At 43.5% G+C, this 18,960-nt stretch overlaps 1 protein-coding gene across 7 annotated transcripts in view; it reads left to right on the top strand.

The window, feature by feature from the left end:
* Window positions 1-18,960, top strand: part of Adamts3 (ADAM metallopeptidase with thrombospondin type 1 motif 3) — a 281,816-nt gene that overhangs the window by 93,879 nt on the left and 168,977 nt on the right. The window contains exon 1 of one of the 7 annotated variants that reach the window (XM_063240538.1): window positions 4,756-4,854. The exons of the other annotated variants lie outside the window; for them this stretch is intronic. The gene's annotated coding sequence lies outside the window, so the exon portion shown is untranslated. Of the gene's footprint in view, window positions 1-4,755; window positions 4,855-18,960 lie in introns of those variants that run through there. 7 annotated transcript variants of the gene reach the window in all.

Here is an 18,960-nt window from a genome sequence, read left to right as displayed (position 1 = left end):
CTAATGTGAACTTTTTAGTTTTCTGTGTCAGTAGTGCTGCAGCCACAGGGCTCGGAGGTAGGGTACTGATTCTCACACTGTGCTGTCTAACTGTTTTGACAAATAGGCTAACACTTGAAAAGAAGGTCCCTGTTTGTGTTCTAGGATCCTTACAGCATTATGACCCGGAGAGGTAGTGTACAGAGTGATGGATGGGTGGGATCAGGAAGGGTAAGGACTGGAGCCTTAGGAGAGCCTCTTTCAGTTTATGAAAGGAGGCATGTATGGGCATAGTGGGGTCTAAGGGTTCAGATAAAGAGCCATTAGTAGCTTAGTAGAGGGGTTGGCCTACAGCTGCAAAGTTAGGAACCCAGGGGCGAAAGAAGTTAGTTAAACTGAGGAAAGATAGAACCTGTTGTTTGGTTGTGGGCACCTGATCCCGAAGAATCACTTTGTCATCTATAGTGATGGAACAAGTGGTAGGAGTGAAAGAGAGACCAGATATTTGATCTTTGGGGAAGTTATCTCGGCTTTATTAGAAGAAATTCTGTATCTGTGATTAGAGACAAAATTGAGGAGACTGGCTGAATGTTGTATGGCCAAATTATGGGATGGAGAACACAGGAGAAGGTCATCAGTGTGTTGAAGGAGAGTGCTACGTTTGAGGTCAGGAGCTATAAAGGTCAGCAGCAAGACTTTGGCTAAAGAAGTGAGGACTATCCCTGAACCCTTGAGGGAGCACTGTCCAGGTAAGTTGGTGAGACCTGAGAGTGTCTGAGTCAGTCCATGTAAACGCAAAGAAATCCTAACAATCAGGGTGTAGAGGGATGGTTTTTTTTTTTTTTTTTAAAGCATCTTTAAGGTCTAGGACAATGAAGCAAGTGGTTGAGGGAGGAATATGAGGGAGCATAGCATAAGGGTTTGGCACCACTAGGTGAATTGGAATAGCAGCATCACTGATTACCCTAAGGTCTTGTACCCGATGATAGGACCTGTTAGGCTTGAATACTGAAAGACTGAGAGCATTGTAGGGTTAATGGGTAGGTTTGAGAAAAGCACTGTCTAAAAGATGCTTGATTACAGGTTTCAGCCCTCATAGATATTTGGGAGCTGTAGGATATTGGGGAACACAGGAAAGATGGAAGGATCTCTGAGACGAATTAAAACAGGTATAGCGTGGATAGAGTGGGTGGGGTTGGAGGTGTCCCAGACTGTGGGATCCACAAGGGAAGAAGTGAGAGGAGGGGATGGGTTTGCTGCGCATTGTGAAGGTGTTTGCAGGATGAAAGCTGTGGGAAGGGAGCAGGCATCAGAGAAGTTAAGCTTTTGGAGGAGATTTCTACCTAAAAAGGGTGTGGTGGGTGAAGAAGAGAGTTGGAACCTGCATGGACTGGGCCTTGTTTGATGAGACTGTGTAGACTGACCATCAACACCCAACTACACAGACTGAGGATTTAATACAGTGGCCTGAAAACTCAGGAAGAACACTATATGAAACCCTGTATCTGTAAGTACAGAGAGTGTCTTACCTGAGACCCCTAGTGAGACTTGGGGTTCTGAGAAGAATACTTTAATGGGGACTGTGGGCCTCAGGCCCCATCAGTCTTTAGTAGCAAGTCCAAGTAGTTCAGCCAGCAATGAATCCAGTAGTGACAAGATCTCCTGCATGGACAAGGAGTTAGAAGATGGCTTATCTGCTCTCTGGTGGTTAGGACAGTCACTCTTCCAGTGGCCCTTGAGATTGCAATGGGACAACTGGGTTGGTGATCCGGCCCGTGGATCAATCTGTGGGGTGTACCTGGAGGGGGGAACAGGAATGAAATAGAAACAGGGGTGAGACAAAGAGAGATGGAGACAAGATGAGGAGTCCAGTCAAGTCTGGTTTATTCAGGAAGTGATCACATCTTTCATTGGCGAAGGGCGGGCTGGTGGGACTAGAAGAGGCTATGGGAATGAATACAACAGGGTCATCGTCACGTCCGGGTATATGACGTAAGCAGGAGAGGATTATGGTTAATGTAGGCAGGCGCATTATGTGCCCATAGGAGACAGGCGGGGAGGCAGCAATGGGGCGGTCGTGCCGCTCCCTACATCTCCTCCCTTTTTATATTTTTTAGTCAGGAGCATGGCAGGCCCTGTGAGGACAGCGCCTGTCTTAGGCCAAGGAACCTCATACATGAACCCAACCATCATGGGCTTGCAGGACAGCAGTTGGTCCTGTGCCTGTCTTAGGCGGCCAGTGGTGTAATCATGCATGTCCTAGTTGCCCGTCTCTGGCTGCCTGTCCGTTGCCCCAGGGAAGTTAGGCCGCATCATCATATGGGCCACTGTTGGGAATTCCTTCCCGGTAGGTTTGTTGATCTGCCATCTCCAGCTGGTGACAGTGTACCTGAATGGCTTTGCCATAAACGCGTCTATCTGGTTATTAATGAGCGTCATAATCCTCTGAAAAATACAAGGACCTACAGAAAGGAGAAGCAACAGGGCAGCTAGGGGACCCAAAAGGGGCGCTAGTTAAGGGAAAAGTCCCCCCCCACATTGAGGAGAAGGGGTTAGCAGCCATTTGTTGTCATCGTTGTTGAAGTCGTTCTTCTATTTCTTGGAGCTTGCCTCGCACAACACCGGATTGATTGACATAGAAGCAACATTTTTCTGCAGTCAATTTGGCTGGTTTGTGTTCCTCCAGACCAAAAAGAGCCTCTTCTGCAGTCACAGGGGGTTCTGTGTATGGCTGTCAGCAGTTGTAGTCTGTTTGGTGGGGATCTAAAGCCACCATGGGTGTGGTACAGTCCAGGAGAAGGCTGAGTAGGCAGCATAAGGCTCCGAGGAGTTGTGTCATCTGTAAAAGAGCACAGCGGGTTGTGCCTCAGGAAATGACATTATTCCTGGGCGTCACATGGGGTCTTTGAAGAACTGCCTATTTGTTTTACAAGGCGCTCAGGTAGCCATCTAGCCTCTCTGTCTTGTTGAGAGTAAACACATACTGAACCGTGTCCCCATATGAGAATGGGGTCAGGGCCATGCTATGAATTATTTAGGGGGTCTCTCTATAGTACAGAAGCAAATTGCTTTTGTGCTTCAGCATGCCAAAAACGCATGGTTGCTGACTGTCCAGAAGCATCCAAATTTAAAAAATTAAGGATGAATAAGGCATGAGATAGAATATTTTTAGGTGTCCTCCTTGTGGAGTACCATTCCCCCCTTTTTTATTTTATCAACAGTGAGTTTTAGGGAGAAATGTGCCCTTTTAACTATGTCTTGACCTTGAGGGTTATAAAGTTTTTATGTCTTTTATATGATCAATATTAAGATGTTGACAGAAACAAGCAAAGGCAGAGCTAGCATAGCCTGGACCATTATCAGTCTTTAATTGTTGTGGGTATCTCAGAACTGATAAGGTAGTTAACATATGGCTAATAACGTTTGGTAGCTTCGCCAGTCTGGGGAGAGGTATAAATGAAACCACTAAAGATATCTATAGTTACATGAACATATTTAAGATTGCCAAACTCAGGAATGTGGGTGACATCCATTTGCCATAATGCATTGGGGACAAGTCCTCTAGGATTAACCACAAAGTGTGGAACTGGGAGGTGCACGGCACAAGAAAGGCAATTTTTTACTATCTGTCTGGCTTGTTTTCTAGAGATCCTAATACAGAATTACAGAAAAATAAATGGTAAGAAATCAACAGTTAATAAGTTACATATTGGCATCTTAAAAATAGCTGTTCAGGCTACAAAATTAAAGCATGCAAAGCGAGAAACAATGACATTGCCAACAGTTCTGTTCAATGATCCAACAAAAACTTAGTAATATGTTTATCAGTCCTACACACTTGTTTTTTTATCTCAAAGAGGGCAAGACCAAACATATTAAAACAGAACAAAACCATTTAAAAAAAAGATTTAAAAAAATACAGATTTCAAAGCAAGTCCACTGGAGATCTTTACTGTTTAATTAATTGTCTCAAGTTTCCTCCGAACAGTTGTCCCCATCTTCACGCACATTAAATACACACTGCATATTATAGAACTAATCAAATCATTACAGGATGATGACGGCTTCTCAGGTTTTTAAGATCTGACATTGGGGAAGACAATAACTACCATAGTGTCTCTCATTCTCCTTTTAGCAGCTGTCCCCATCCTTACATATGCTGAAATTAAACTCAAGAGCCCAGACCAATATCACTCTGATCAGTTAAATGAGTCAAAGTAATTGACATTGGAATCTCTATCTCTGGAATCTTTTTGTAAAACAACCAGTCTTTCTACAGGTAAAACAGTTTTGTTTGTGCTTTTGAGATAAGAACTGTGTAACTGTAAACCCTTGCAAGGCAGCAGCCATAGCAAGGCCTGCTGACAAGCAGTTTCAGTGTCAATGGTACCAGGGATCGAATTCACGACTGCCTGCTTGCAAGGCAGGCACTTATGCCGCTGAGCTAAATCTCCACCTCCCGCTTAATGCTCCTGAGAGAGGAACTCATATCACCCTTAAATTGCTTTTGGGCCTCTCTGCTGGCATAGGCATCTTCTACTATTAACATATTAAGGTTCCACCCATTGCCGGCTTGTGGATTGTGCCTGGCGGTCTCTTTGCAGTTTTTTGTATATTCTGATTTTTATAAAAGATTATCCCCACCTGATAAAGTCACTTGGGCCAATCTTTGTCAATCTGTAGGTATGAGCCAGCCGTCAGCCAGAGATTTTAAAACAGCAGGAGTGAAAGCCCCTGTAAGGCCATATTGGGCGACTGCTATCTTTAATTCTTTTAAAGGTGCCACTGTGAATGGTGTATAGGTCCTGATGACTTGTGGAGCTAGTGGCGCCGTGCCCGCGCTGTCTTGTGGCTGTGCAGCGCCATCTTGGGGAGGTAAGCTTGTTTATGTCACCGGAAATGCCATTTCGGGGAGGGACCCACGCTGATGTGGTGGAAGTGAGGCAAGCGCCATTTTAAGAGTGCCACGAGGCCTGCCGGAGGCAGGCGCCATCTTAGGGGCACTATAAGGCTGTGTAGCTCGGAGCGCCTTGTACGACTGTCTCCTCAGTCTTAGGATCTGCATGCTGCTAGGCAAGCAGCTCAGAGATTAAATTCCAGTATGCAAAGGTGGTCACCAGAACCTTTTCCGGACCGAAAATCCTATAATAATCTTTTAAAGCATCTCTTACTCTTTTCCACCTCTTGGTATCTATAGAACCCTCTAGTGGGAACCAAAGGCAAACCTTATGAATAAATTGAAAATACTGCAATAATTCTTTTATTCTAACCCTTAACCCTCTTGTCTTTCATGCCTTGCTAAGGCCTCCCACGAACAATTCATGTTCGCTCAATGCTTGACCCATGTCCGGGAAAGGGAATGGGGTTGCCGTTCACTCACTGTGACTCAGGCGGCACGCTGGGTGGTCATCCGCACAGGCCTCGGTCCTTGATTCAATGTGCTTTCATTCCTAGCTTCGATCCTTAATTCAGTTTGTTTTCACTCTTAGCTTCGATCCTTAATTCAATTTGTTTTTACTTCTCGTTGGCGTTCTTGAATGGCTCCCTTGTTCACTCCCCCGTGCCAGGAGCCCCCATGCTGGGCGCCACTTGATCCGGCCCGCGGATCAATCCATGGGGTGTACCTGGAGGGGGAACGGTAGAGACGGGGGAGACAAAGAGAGATGGAGACAAGATGAGGAGTCCAATCAAGTCTGGTTTATTCAGGAAGTGATCACATCTTTTATAGGCCAAGGGCGGGCTGGTGGGACAGGAAGAGGCTATGGGGATGAATACAACAGGGTCATCGTCACATCCGGGTATGTGACATAAGCAGGAGAGGATTATGGTTAATGTAGGCAGGCGCATCATATGCCCATAGGAGAGAGGCTGGGAGGCAGCAATGGGCAGTCGTGCTGCTCCCTACAGGTTAGGGCATTCTTTGTTCAATGTCCTTCCTTGTTGCACCTGAAGCATAGTCCGGGAGGGGCTCAGGCAGCTCTGCCTTGTTTCGGTTTACCTGTCTCAGAGCTCCAAGTGTCACTGCTAAAAGATCAGACTGATGTTTAGCAAGTTTCTTTTTTTTTTTTTTTTTGTACCTCTTTTTCCTTCTTTTGAGTTCTATCTCTTTGTTGAAAACATGAAAAGCCATATTAAGAAGGTCTCTGTGGGGTTAGAGGGCCAAGTTCAGCCTTTTGTAGTTTCACATGAATGTCAGGGCAGACTGAGAAATAAAATAAGAGTTAATAACAATTGTCCCTTCATGAGAGTCTGGATTTACATTAATAAACTTAATTAGGGTGTCCCTAAGATGTGTTAGGAAATGGCAGGGTTTGTATTAGCATCTTGGACCTGTTTTAAAAGAGTGATACAGTTAATGTGCTTGTGAGCTATTAAGGCCCATAATGATGCATTTGATCATCTTATATACTTTATAAGAACCTTCTCCATTTTTGTAATACCAGTTAGAATCCTGTTGAGGCACTGCAGCAGGCCCAGGATCATTCTCAGCAGTATTTGCTTTATGTCTATGATCAGCTTCCTCTCCAGCTGATTGCCACAGCCGAGTCTGCTCTTGTGAGCTGAGGGTGGTGTTCAGAATCATATAGACATCCTTGAAATGTAAATCATAACAATTAGTTATAAATTGAAACTTTGTAATATATTTTTGTGAATTAGCAGAAAAGGAACCAAATTTATGGTTGATCTGAGATAGCTGGCGAGGACAAAAAGGAACATGACTGGGAACTAGTCCCTCGGGAGCAGTCTATTCCTGAAGGAGGAAGAGGGATGGCGGCTAAGAAGGCTGGGGAGTGGGAGGTGTGGATGGCCACCGAGTAGCTAATCACCCAGCAGACTGACCATAAAACAACCACTCGTCACCATGCGACAGGAAAGCACAGGATTGTGACTGCTTACCATGAGACCCACAACAAGATGACTGCTGCTGAGCACATGATGAGGGACTGCAAGATGGTGCCTGTCCTCCATGTGAGCTGCAGCGAGGTATTTGCTAAGGACCACGTGGCACGGAACTGCAAGATGGTGATCAAGTACCCTGCGGTCTGTTAGGTGGTTGAAACCCAAGATCGAATGTGGTGAGCTGGAAGGGAGAATGGTGATGCAGAAGTAGAGGTGACAGAAGAAGTGGGATGGTCCAACAGGATAGACTGGTCAAGAGGTGGAGGGGTTGAGGAGTCTGGGATTAGGGAGCGTAAGTCAGGGAAGAGCTAGAGACTGCTGGGGGTGAGGAAAGGAAAGAGAATGAAACATGGGGCTCAGAACCCTCTTGTTGAGAAGGCTGAGGAGTCTGGGTGTGGGGATACGGAGGAGAGGTAGTAAAGACAGCAGACGCATCATCTAAGGAGGCTAGTGCGGAGAAAGAGAGATCCTGGTACAGGAGAGTGAGCCAGAAGTATTTGGGCGACCGTATGTGATTGAATGAGAGAAGAACACATCCCCAGAGTGAAAGAGGCCTGGACATAAGAGTTTTCTGCCAACTTGCCATTGTTGTGACAAAAGTTATATAAATCTTGAAGGATAAAGGGATCAAAAGTTTCGCTTAGGCCATGGGCTGCTGTTAAGCTGGTAGGTCAGCCAAGTCACCTGGCAGTGAAGGATCAGTTTCTTTGGTTTGTATAGCCTTTCTGAGGCCAAGGACATCAAGGTTATGAACCAGACACTCCAGAGGTATGTTTTTTGCAGGAGAGGAAATGGTATTCCCCATACTGACCAAATTAGTGGTTAGCCAAGAGAACAACTTTGCCTTGGGACTTAAGAGCCTTAGCCCTACCCAAGGAACATGAAAGCCATCCTGGGTCACACTTACCAAAGAAGCCATCACCTGTTTTGAAAGTGTGACAAGGAAGGTCCCAACACTCATTCTGATTGGCCATCACCGAGAGTGTGGGGTGGAGTCCTAGAGAACTAGAAGGTAACAGTTCTGCCTTGGGATGTCCTTCCCAAGGAATGTGAGAACTGCTGTCTTTGTCCAGGGATGGCAACAGATAGGTTATCTGATATAAGCTTATGAGTTTCTAAGGCTGAAAACAGCTCTGCCTCAGTTATCCAAGGAGTGTGAGAGCTGTTACCCATTTAGAAATTGAGATATAAAACCTCAAATGGAATGATAGCTTACCTGTGACTAATGAGTTGTGGGGGCGGGGGGTTTGGATGCAGGCAAATAAGCAGGTCCCAGAGGAGGAAAGAAAAGCAGCTGAGAGGCAGAGAGAGCTTAAGACCCGGGCTAACCCCAGGAGCCAGTGTACCGTGCCAGTTTCCCAGGTTTCCCCAAAATGTTAGCATTTTCTGGCACAATAAAGAAGCAGAAGAAAAGAGAAAGTAGCTTTTTTATTTGAGGACATGGAGAGGACCCTACAATCTGCAAGAGTTTGGCTTTCTCCTCCTGCCAGATACAGAGGGGCAGAGGGTTGTATGACCTCTGATCCGAAGTGGTGCATGGGGCGGGCATTGGTGATATTCTAGGAACTGACTGGAATTTTCTTCACTTGCAAATGGGAAAGAAAGTGGCCATTTGGGCTGAAGGGGAAGAAGGTGGCCGTCAGGGTAAGTGTTCGTGCTTTGCCCTTCTGCTGTTAACTGTGCAGTCATTTATACTAGGGCAAGAATGTTTCAGTATTCACTTCACCCTCATTCCAACATCCATGAAGAAAGTGTTCCCAAAGGAAGTTTTAAAATATCTTTATTTTCAAAACGTTATCATTTGCATTTATTTGGCCACCTTCACTGAAATACCAGACCTTTAGATGCCTCTATGGGCCATAATTTCTGTTTCAATTTTTCTGTTTACCTTTAAGCCTGCTGTTTTCCTTGAATTTAGGCAAGGAGGGTGTGGGCATTTTAATTTTGCTGTTGTATTGAATTGATACACTACAGTTAAATTTTTAACAAAATTTAATGTTAACACTAGTTGTACAGATGGCCATGTTTTAGACACAGAATAAACTTGGAAAATTTAGGCCTTGGAGGTGATTAGCTGGTGTGAATATCGGAAAACAGTTCCTGTATAATGTATATAGTAGACTTTAATAACTCTAAATATAGCTCTTAGGTTTCTTTCCATTTGAGAGTAGGAAAATGCATTTATTGGTGGGTTTTTTCTCATCTTTCTCACCACTTAGGCATCCTTCCGCACCCCTAGACATCACCAGCTCTAGAATTTACTAGTGCCAAGCCCACTGACACGGCTGCCTGAGTCCTCTGGGGGCACTGCTGTGAGCAGGCGCCCTTCTCCTTGCAGCCCCCCATGCGTTTCTCCTAACCGCCCAAAGATAAGGACTTCTTTAATGTGCCTTTAATGTGCCCGAAAGCACAGAAAACAAGGAAGGGTGTATGAGTTGCTGGTTGTCCTAAGCGTGAAGGTGAACCGTGAGTCTGTCTTGTGATTGATTCTAGAAGACCGGGCTGTGTAGCAAGCCTCGGGTGTAGAATCAGCTGGGTACTCCTTAGCTGCACCCCTTTCTTTACAGCTAAGGATGGCATGGAACTGATTGTACTCAGAGGCAAGGGGTAGAGCAGACAAAGTTCCTGACATCAAAAATCCTCCTTAAAGATGTTTATTGGTAGCATTTCTTGTTTTTAATGATTTACCCAAGAGCTGTGGCACTTCATTTAAAATGAAACAACCGCTTCTGTAGAACAAAGCACTTGGAAGTCTATAGGAGCTACTTTAGGCAGCCATGCAGTATTGCCTTTGGAGTAGCTGGAACTCCTCATCGCCTAACATCTCATCACTGAATATTACAGACCCATTAACAATAAAAGTGAGTGGGTGAAATGGCACAGGTATGTAATTGCAGCTATTTAGGAGACTTGAGACAGAAAGATCATAAATTGAGCCCAGCTAGGGCAACTGAGACCCTGCCTCAAAAACAACAACAACAAAAAAAGTAAAAAACAACTGGGATGTAGTAAGTGTAGGATAGTTGCCTAGTACGTGTGAGGTGGCCCTATGCTTAATCCCCATACATACATCCACACACACACACACACACACACACACACACAGATTTTTGTTCCCTTTAGCTAATGTAAACTAGAATATTACAATGTCTGTTTTTAATCCATTAGTATGAAATGGTTTGTTTAACCTTTGTGATGTTTTGCCAGTTTCTTATAATAGTGATGGACAATAAAACAAACAAAACAAAAAAGAACAAACAAAAAAATGAGTGTGGTAAAATTCTCTTACTAACATAGGACATTTTTTGTTGCTAAAAAAGATCCACTTTGGCACCTTTTGTTTTCCATCATAAATGTAGCGCCTACCTGACTCCATAAATTTCTAGCCTTGTTTTCCTCCACGTCTCATGCATATTCTGGCTGGGCATTGCTTGCTGTTGCCATCTTTGATTTTCTTGCTGACTCCAATCTATTGGTGTTATTGAGGTGATAACTTTCGAACTAAGGTATGTGATCCAGGATGTCTTAGTCTTGGGATCTGATACTAACCACTTGGAGGAGGAGAGGTTTATTTTGGCTCATGTGTTACTGGTGAGTCAGTCTGTGGTCAGCTGGCTCTGAGACAGGAAGGCCAGAGGGGAGAGGGTCAGGCAGAGGACACTTGCTCAAGCCACGGCAGTTGGAAAGCAGAGTACACAGGGAAGGGCATGCTCACGGAGGCCGGGTATGTGCCTTAGTCACCTGTTGGCTGCTGAACCCAGTGGATAAAGCCCTGTGATCAGCACCTTCCCAAAGCCCCTCTTCTGAATATGTGAGTGTTTCTAGGGCCATTACAGATCCACACGAGAACAGCAGAGGTGACGGTAGCTACTAGGTGTTGAGTAGTGTGCACCCAGCATGGGGCATGCATATGTCCACTAATCTTTGCTGCTGTTGTTTTGGATGATTACTGACTTCAGTTTTATAGGTAAGAAAATTTAAGCTGTTGAGTTTATATTCAGGTCCCATACTCCAGGACAGACCCACGTTGGGTTCACTTCCCAGCATGGTACTTTATTTATACTAATTATTATAATGCAGTTTTAATCAAAATTCTCCATACTGTTGGGTTTTTATTAGTTTATTAGTTCTAGTTCATTCAACACTAAATCATTTTATAGTTCAATTTTTATAAAACCAAAAATGTTTAAATCAAAAGTAATTATTAGACATAAGTTTAATTTCAGAATTTTTCCAGTAATGTAATGTTTCATAATAAATGTAGTGCTTCCTTAAAATTAATCAAATAGAATGGAGAAAATTATGAATTTGAAATGCAAAATTTAGCTTTATTAATGTTTTTATTTAAGTTACTTTCTAATCTTTGAGCATGAAAGTTACTTTCTAATCTTTGAGCATGAAATAAAACTTTACTGTTCCTTATTTTACAAGTTCAGGAGTCTTTGTGTATGTCTATGTGCGCACAAATGCCTACTTTTAAGCAAATTGGAAAAGTTGATATAATTGTGAATTCAGAATCCACCCAACTCTTATTTTTCCTCACTTTTAAATGAAAGTTTTGTTCCTTTGGGAGGGATGAAGAGTCTGCTGTACTGATGTTCAGTGGGTGTTTCACTTACCTATTATAATCTAACTACTTTAGTGAGTTGCTCTGTTTAGATCTACTCTCTTGTCCTTGTTCTACGACATTGTCTGCCTATAAACAAGTAAAAGAAAATGGCCAGTACTGAGTACGGTCTATATATTGGGCCCACAACACTGTGTAGGTTACTTGGTTATTCTCCAAATGGGTACTAATTACCTAGTTTTAGATTTTTATTAGGGATAAGTAAGGATTCTGGAGCAGATTGTTTGTACTGGAATGTCAGCTCAGCTACATACTGTCTGTTTTACCTGTGATAAGTGATTTAAGTGTTCTGTGCCTCAGTTTCCTTATCTGTTCAACAGGGATAATGAATAAGGATATGAATAAATCTTAGCTGTTGTCTTTAAGGGCACACTCACAATGCCACTATTGAGACTGAGTACGTGTCGGGATTGGTTCTCTGGCTGCAGCTGTATTTCTGTCATCACCAGCTGTGGTCTCTAAATGATGTTATACACAATTCACTATCAACCTCCAGGTAAATGTAAATGTCTTTCAGAGGGGTGACCAATCAGCACTTCTGCATGGTGTTTAAACTGTAAGTGGTAAGAACAGTGAAGTAAGGCGAAGGTTAATGCTTTTCGTTAAACTATCAGGCTTCTTTTTACTGTAGGACTTCAGCTCCTTTGCTGTACAGACATAGTAGTGACTCTCTAAGCAGAGACTGTGTATAGAACATTCTCTGTGTACTGTTCTTTAGTCTCTAATAAACCACACTGGGTACCATCAGCTGAGAACTCGGTGGAATGGTAGTTGGTAATTCGACATAAGCATGTGGTTGCCCATCAGAGTTTTCAGTTGTGGTGAGAGATGCTTTGAAAGAGGTGGAGGGAGGGTGCCATAGGCAAGGCAGCTTTCAGTTTGATAGGAGACTGGATGGCTGAGGGCGGCCTCGCTGCAGACCCCGTCAACGCTGATGCACAGAACTGGCTGAGGTTTGCGTCTATGTTCTGAGAATGGTGATGACCCAGATCAGTGCCAGATTCACATATTAAGACATTTGGCTGATGGATCAAGGCTGCTTGCTGAGGTAGTCTCCAGAAGGTTGTCCATCTTGCTGGTGGCCTAGTCAGAAAATGGCAGCTCAAGAAACAGATATTTAAGAAGCGATTTGAATTGTAAATCACCAGAGTTCAAGCTTGGCTTCCTTGATGTTATAGTTAGGGCTGCAAGGAAATAGATTTAATACAGGAAACATAATTTACACAATTATTTTATAATATTCACCCCAAAAGTTAAATGTAGAGGAGCACCAGGGATCATTCCACAACTAGAAGCCCAAAGAATCCAGCTGAGGGCCAGTGTCCTACATGAATCCAGCTGAAGATGTGGCCTGTGGCACTGTCATTTATAAGTCCAGCTGGAGGCTTAGAGCCCATGATAATGTCTAATGCCGGTCTGTATCAAAGATCTGCACTAGGGAGGCCCAAAGATCAGTGGTGGAAGCTAGAAACTGTGTTAGTGGGATGAAGGATCTGTGCCAGCGGACTGAGGGGTCTGCACTGGAGCCAGGAAGCGATGCTCAAAGGACGGACCAGGGCTCCCCCGAAAAGAACTACAGCCATCCTCAGAGACAGAGAGGACCCTAGCTCCTCCATCAATGAAGAGCTGAGTACGTGTCAGGAAAATCAGTGTGACAAGCTTTTGCAAGAGAATCAACAGCTCAGCATCTTCCCCTCCAGTTCTGATTTTATGCTCTTGCCAACAATCCTCAGGTGGGCCTTCCACACCCAGGCCCACGCTGACTCAGCTTAGCTGAGTGTCACAAGTTGACCATCAGATAAGTCACACACTTGAGATAATTGGGCAGTTTTGTTTATAAGAATGAAAATATTAGTTTTATGAAAGTAATAATATCCTAAGTATGTTGTTCATGGTATACTATGCTTATACATGCTATACTATAACAATGTAGTATATTATATGTAAATAGGTACATTAATAAAATATTCCATAAACATAAACACAGTAAATCATGACTCTTTTGTGATATAGATGATAGATTTTGTAAAGTTCATACCTGCCTGATACTTTTTAAAATGTCATTCAAGCACAAACTTATTTGTGTAATCAGTTCTGTTGTAATAAATGTGGCTCCCCAAGTAAAAAGAAAAAAACCCCATAACTTTAAAGATATTATCTGTTTAAACTCTTTTATAATGCTATATTTATACATGAACAAAATGAGTGGCTTACGTTTCCTTTAATATGCATAATTTTTATGAAAAATATTATTGGAAACATTGGATTTTGGCTTTAGTTTTGTTAGTTTGAAATTTTGAAAAAATTTGGAACCAGTTAGTATAACAAACTCTTTTTCCTCCTACTGACATTCTATTTCTGTGTCTGTAGTTATAAATTTCTGGATCTGAAAAATATTCAATTTATGTTATGCAATAGACTTGGCCTTATTTCTGAATATATTGGCCTTAAACTAAGGTAGCTTTTCCATAAGCACTTCCATACCTATCTTTTAAAATTAGGCTTCACATTTTTTTTTTCTTAATTGCAAATTTGTTACACTCACGGTTTACTGCCATTTGGGAATCTGCAAAAGGAATGACCTCAGACATTGAGAATTTTGTCATTTTTTCTCAGTATCATTTCTCTCCCCTGATATCTGTCCTGAGTGGCTCAGACCTGGTCTGACCAGGCAGTCAGTTTGTGATGATGTTCCTTGACCTTCAAGAGTCTGTAATTTCAGTTAGGCTTGGGTTAGACTCAACCCTTCCCAGACTTCTGGCCAGCTTTTCTGGCCAGTACTGGGCTTCAGCACTCGTAAAGGCCTGTGGGTGATTTCATGATGGCATGTGCTGGCCTTTCCTTGTCTGTAGTCCGTCTTTACAGTGGAAATGAGAGGAATTGGTGTTGACGCTCAGGATTTTCTTTTGGAGCGTCTAATCTGAGGATCCTTCTTTGCTTTTGTTCCTCTTTCTTCTCCCCTTCTTTTGTTTCCTTCCTTCCATCCATTCTCCCTGTGCTTTCCCTCTTCTTCCCCTCCTGTTTGATTCCACCTGCTCGCCCTTTTTTGGTCTTTTCTGGGATGGTAAGGTGGAGATGTGCATAGGCTGTTTGCTCTTGCTGGCCTCTCCTCAGGGCCTTTCTAGCACTGTAGGTGAGAGCGTGTCTGAGATGGCTCAGGGCACACGGTGGGACTAGATCTGCAGTTCTGGTCTTGAGACACGTTGTGAAGCCTACGCATATACACTCAGGACATTCCTCAGATCATACTTTATTTAATGTGTCTCAGGGTTGGACCCATGTGTATTTGTGATATTGGCACAAATAAAAGCCAAAGAAAATACTCCTCAAGACAGACCAATAGCTACCCTAATCCAGGCCTGGTAAAATACCAGCTAGTGAAAAAGCAAACAATACTAATTTGAGAATAGTCAAATTTAGTGAATTAGTCTAGGCTTCCTGTAAACCAGGTGCCCCAGGCTTTCATGTCCATCTTCAGGCCATGGTCATGGGCCTCTTGGTGTATCTTTGCGGCCACTAAAGATGACTGTTCAGTGCCTCCATGAAGTACAAATATGTGGTTCCAAGCAGTGGTCGTGTGACAAAAGGTGTGGCACAAGTTGGCCCAGCTCTTTTTCTCAACAGTGTACCATAAGCTTTGAGACAGGTGTGAAGTTACAGACACAAAGGTTAACCATGCCCTTTCTCAGGGAAGGGTACTGGGAGCCTGAGGAGGAGCACTACACGTTGTGCTAGGTGGTTTGACACCATCCATGGTGCAGATGGCACGTGGGTTTCTAGGGAGAGACAGATCGTACACTCACAAACATGCAAAGGAACTGTAGGGATGACATGGTTCAGTGTGTGGACAAAGACATAAACTGCGGCAGTGTGACAGGAAGTGACTAAGACCTTCCAAGGCAAGCGTGAGGAAGAGGCATTACGTAGGTTGAAAGCTGAAAGAAGAGTGCTAGAAGCAGGGAAATGGGGCAAGACAGGGAAGGCCAGGGAGCAGTGCATCTCAGGAGAGGGACTTTCCTGGCCAGTGAGCAGTGGGCAAAGGGTGGGAAAGAGGCCAAGTCCAGCCAGCCTCTGTAAGGCAGGGTGAAGAGTCCAGTTGCTGGTTACTGTGGGTCCTGAAGGGTTTTCAGCAGAAGATAATGCGGTATGATGTGCTTTTTGGAAAACGATCACCTTGCTGTGTAGAGAGCAGCCCGGGGGTTGTGAGGAGGGCTCCCGTGCTCCAGGTGTGGTGCAGTGGTAGCTGGGACTGGGAGTAAGGAGGGGATGGAGGTAACTAACGGGACTGGTGTTGGGAGCTGCGGAGCTAGTGATCATTCACACTTGAGCACAAGTGCCTGAACAGGAGTGTCCTAAGGGCATGGGGTGTTGGAGGTGAGCAGGTGTTCGGCCCAGGAACACAGTGGAGGGGGCAGACATGCGAAGCAAAAGCAGGCTCGTTAAGCAAAAGGCCTGGTATGACAAGTGCACAAATAAATGCCTTCGCTGTGGTTGAGCAGCTCTTCCTGCCGTCCTGAGGAGGGGCTCTGCCCAACCCCAGCCTCTGTCTTCTAGCTTCATTTTCTTTATCCTCTTGTCATTCTTCTTGCTGGGAACTTAGCTCTGGTGGCCATGACAGACTGGGACATGTCCTAGAGAGGGAAATTAGTGGGACTTCTGAGAAGTTCAGTGTGGAATGAGTCAAAGGCAAGAACAGTTAACTGTGAGATTTTAGATCGCGGGAGGGATGTGGATGGGTGATATCCTGGAACAGGGTAGGACGATGGATTTACACAGCAAGCTCAAGGCTTCTGTGTTCACAGAGTTTGAAATGCCCCTCAGCAGTCTTGGGAGAGATAGGGCAGGTGGGCAAGGGAATGGCAGGAGATGTACATGTGGGTGACAAAAGTAGTCTAGAAACTCTCTAAAACCGTGGGACACAGAGGGACCATAAAGAGGATGGGACTTCTCAGAAAAGCAGAGATCCACCTACCCCTCCTATTAGATTTTAAGCACAGAGAAAGATCTACTCTATGGGACAAAGAGTTGTTTGTATGGTGAGAACCAAGCAAAGAGAATGTGACTTCCCAGAAACTAAGGACAGATAACACTTCAGGAATGAGAAAAAGTGGTTTTAGCTTTTATGACGTTTGAGCCTTTAATCAGCATGGGATCCTTTTAAAGAAAACTAATGCAGAATTATCAGTACTGAATTAGGTTCTAATATTCATGTTTAGAATGAGGAACCGTAAGAAACTACAAAGTTAAAAAGCTGCAAATTCCCATGAATGTCACACAAGTCATGTCTTAGTTACTTTTTCATTGCTAAGACAGAACACCTAACACTCCCACGTTAAACGAGGAAGGGTTTATTTCAGGTCACCGTTTGTAGAGGTTTCAGGCCGTAGTTGGCTGGCTCCAAGGCAGGGTGGCCTGACAAGGGCAACACAGAGGAGAAACAGTCCCTGGGAGAGTGGGAAGGACCGGCCAGCCCCTTTCCCTTTTTTACCTTCCACACTGCCAGCCTTTTGGGGGTGCCTCCTAGAACTGGGCTAACCAGTCAGTCCACTAACTTAGCACCACACTCATTCAGTCTCAGTGTTACATTCCCTTGGCCCAGCTCACTCTGAAACATCCCCCCTGGGAGGCCATGGGGGAGCATCTAGATACAAGCTGTAACAGTTCAGATAAAGACAATTTCACTAAATAGTTTAAGGGCTTCTACAATACTTTTTAATCTGTCCCATTTTGGAAGAATAGATATTTACTCTTGGGTTTCTTCTTCATCTTGCAATGATTTTGTAACATCTTCTGTAGAGATATTAGAAAGTTCAGTATTTAGCAAGTATAGTTAAATTCTGTGTTATTGATGCATTTTAGAAAAGTCTCTTTTGGTATTATAGCCTATTATTAATAATGTCATATAAAGTTTTAGGATTATTGACAATTGTAGAAATTTCTATCAAATTTATTTTGTACATGACCTTTGTAGTTAAGGACATTTCAAGTTTTCTTGCACATTTTTTAGATAATCTTTGAGTTGATTTTACTCATAGTCCAGTTTGTTACTGATGTTTTTGAGTCTTGACTCTGAAAGGCATTTCTATATTGGGGACAACTAACAGTAACTCAGCTGTAAAGGAAAGTTGCTGTGAATCATGGGAACTTTCACTTAAACCAAGATTGATACAGATCCCTGAAGTGTTGACCAGCGCCCCCAACATAAGGGCAGATGTGATGCGGAGAGAAGTCAGTGTGAAAAAAACAGTGACCTTAAGCAACCAGTATTAAAATATCTTTGCAGACTTAAACATGTTATTACATGGAACTGTTGGGGTGCCTTGCATTGGGCCTTAGAAGTAACTGATGCCACAGTGGAGTGTGAACCTTTCTGACTTTCTTCTGGGAGGACAGAGCATTCACCTCTTGTCTGGTTTGACTTTCTATGATTTTAGTTACATGTGGTCAAATATGATGGTATTACTCAATGAAAACATTTGAAAAATAAATTAGCATCTTTTATTATACATTCTGAAGGTTGTACTATTTTAATATTTTTATGTTTAATCTCTTGCTGTGCTCAATTTATGAATTAAACTTTATCCTGGGTATTTATAAATTACAGTCAAAAAATGGTGTGTTTAAATAAATAAAAGATGGATTACAGTAAAAGACTCATTGCCATCAGTTCCCTGCAGAACATTCTTCCCGTGTCCTATGGACTTGATGCCCATTTTTGTGCGTGTCTAGTTGCCTTGTTGTGGCTAGCTCGATGTCCTGAATCGACTCAGAACATTTACCTTTCACAGTCATTTTGACTTTGGGAGAGAGCCAGAAGTCTCCTGATGAGTGACTCAGATCCAGTGACTCAGGTGGATGAGGACACACTCTTACGAGCTTGCCTTTGTGAGATGGCACATGGCAGCTGCATTCACTGTGTTTTGACCATACTGCTAAGCATGAGGAACTTCCAGAGCTGCTTGAGAAAGTGGCAAGGACTATGCTATGGTAGGAGTGTGTTTGCAGAGAGGGGGAAGTATTTTGAGGGGGGTTAATGCTATCTGTAATCAATTTTTTAAAATTTAAATGTTCATTCTATTTTTGATTACCGTGTGTGTGTGTGTGTGTGTGTGTGTGTGTGTGTGTGTGTGAGTGAGAGAGAGAGAAAGAGAGAGAGAGAGAGAGAGAGAGAAAGTGTTCATAGTTGACATTCACAACTGTTGCAGTCACCCTGAAAACATTAGGAGACCCATCATAAGAGAAAGTGAGGTAGAAAGTCTTGGCATCCTTGAGCCAAGCTGAATAGCTACATCAAGCAGTGCATGTTTCTTCCACTTAACTTACTGTATATGACATGACTGATTAACCTGATACAATAGGGATCAGACCCAGCTTGTTAGGTAAGAGCCTTACCCTAGAGGTAAATCTCCAGTCCTGGTCTTCTCGCTAAGTTGCCTAGGCTGGTTTTGAACTTG

Source organism: Cavia porcellus, unplaced genomic scaffold, assembly GCF_034190915.1.
Source record: "Cavia porcellus strain 051 isolate PalLab524CR breed Dunkin Hartley unplaced genomic scaffold, mCavPor4.1 scaffold_30, whole genome shotgun sequence".
In the NCBI taxonomy this organism is placed as follows: domain Eukaryota; kingdom Metazoa; phylum Chordata; class Mammalia; order Rodentia; family Caviidae; genus Cavia; species Cavia porcellus.
Note: the sequence above shows the minus strand (reverse complement) of the source record. Positions and strands in the feature narration are given on the sequence as shown.